This window comes from Capsicum annuum, unplaced genomic scaffold (genome assembly GCF_002878395.1).
Source record: "Capsicum annuum cultivar UCD-10X-F1 unplaced genomic scaffold, UCD10Xv1.1 ctg79332, whole genome shotgun sequence".
Lineage (NCBI taxonomy): Eukaryota > Viridiplantae > Streptophyta > Magnoliopsida > Solanales > Solanaceae > Capsicum > Capsicum annuum.
In genome coordinates this window covers 1-1993 of record NW_025889906.1, presented here as the reverse complement: position 1 = coordinate 1993, position 1993 = coordinate 1, and the positions used below count along the sequence as shown (strand labels likewise).

Genomic DNA, 1993 nt, shown 5'->3' with positions numbered 1-1993 from the left:
ATAACCTACTAATACTTCCTTTGACCAACTTATTAGGCCAAATACGCTACCACCTACTTGAATTAATTTTGGCTCAAGTTAAAGGAAAGAAAAGAAGGAGAATGGGCAACAAAGGCCCAATAGTTTTGGATCCACAAAAGCCCAATATATTGGGAAAGTATATACATCATTTACTTGACAAAACATAGACCATAAATAGTCAACAAGTCGTCAAAGAGAAGCTTCTATATATGGATTGGAAATCAGCAATTTTTTTCTCATTTCAACCTAGACAAAAATTTCAGCTTTCTAGGTTTTTATCTCTTGTTCTCTCTTGGCTATGAAGTAACCCTATAGTTCCACAAGGGTTATTCGGATTGACCTTCCTTCCAAGATAAAGGTATGTGAATAATTCATGAGCTTGTACTAAGGAAACTATGTGTTCTTCAAGATTAATTTCTGGACAGCCCTCTCTTTAAGTTTTGATAGTCAATTGTTCTTAGTTATTAAGGGATTTCTCTTTTCTCTTTTGGTGTATGTGTGAAGGGATTAAGATATTGAAGAAATACACATTAAGGAATAAACTACCAAGGAAATCAAGGTATGGTTGCTGTCCACTTTTGTCCTTTTTCCATATACATGTGTTGATGGAGGATTACACATATTTTGTTGCTATTAAAGGATGATTGTGTGTTTGCGTTGGGGTCTGCCCGGTTGCTATTGAGAAAAGGTGTTATTAGTTTGTATTGAACTATAGAAGATGGATGTGGTGATACACCACTGAATTAATGATTGTGTACGTCTATTGCTCATTTTGCTTTGTGTCTTGGTTGGGAGGTGTAATGAAGCCAAAGTTGTGTCAGGGGATATTATATGAATATGTATGGTATGTGGATGTAATTGGAGTATAAGAGCATTAAATTTACACCCTTTATTGATAAATTAAGGGCTTACTTCCCAGCCACTAGTTTGGTGAAGTTAAATAGCCAAAATGTGACTTTTGGTTGCTAATATTAGTTTGCCATATATTTCATTGTAGATAAGTAATCTAAAAGGGCGGAGATTCGATTTGGTTTGGTATTGGAGTTTTACAACCAGGTATGTAAGGCATACTCTATTTTGCACTCTTGGCATGAAAACGGACACTTGTTCCATCGAGTAAGCTTCCAAGATTATCCTATAACACGTGATACATAATAGCACCGTATGATATCCCATGTTACTAATGAACATGATCCAACTCTCTAATGATTTGAAACACCTCAATATATGCTTGCTACCAATCCTACATGTCTATTTTCACTAGTAAATTTTAGAATTTCTCCGGTTACTCAAATAAGACCCATGTGTTATTTTTAGCTTCTAAACACTTCATTAGCATGCCAAAAACTCCTTACTTCATTGTTATTGCATTGATTGTCTATTTACATGTCTCTTATTGATAGATTATTGTTTTAAGGTACCATAATGTTATGACCACCGAAGTAACAATCTCAAAGGCTAATTAAACTAAGTAATGGAAATCTGTAAAACAGGTGGCAACTTAAGGGCATAAGCCTAGCATGGGTCGATCCCGATAGTTTATATTTATGTGGAAGCTTAGGGGGCATAAGCCTAGCATGGGCCGATCCCAATGTTTATTTACAGGTGGCAGCTCAGGGGCATAAGCCTAGCATGGGCCGATCCTGATTTGTTATTTACCACTGATCAGCTAGTCATTCGTATCATATGGATTATAAAGATAATGAAGTAAGAAGTTAAAATAATGAAAGAAATGTAATGTACCCTGTTCCACAAGTAAATGTAAAGGTTGTCTCTAGCACTATTTTTACACTTGCTCCAGATTTTTATTGAACCTTTGTATCTTGTATTGTTACTTTTTCGCCTTGCATACTCAGTACATATTTTTGTATTGACTCCCCTTATGGGGGACCTATATTTTATGCTACAGGCACAAGTGCTTGGGCAAACACGCCTCCTCAGTAGGATCCTAGGATATCCATCTGCTATTGGT

At 36.0% G+C, this 1993-nt stretch overlaps 1 long non-coding RNA gene across 1 annotated transcript; it reads left to right on the top strand.

Moving 5' to 3' along the window:
* Nucleotides 1–11: 11 nt before the first annotated feature.
* On the top strand, nucleotides 12–1993 carry LOC124895031. The gene is made up of 3 exons (XR_007051494.1): nucleotides 12–379; nucleotides 526–580; nucleotides 1019–1993. It is a non-coding gene; the product is annotated as an uncharacterized LOC124895031 (long non-coding RNA).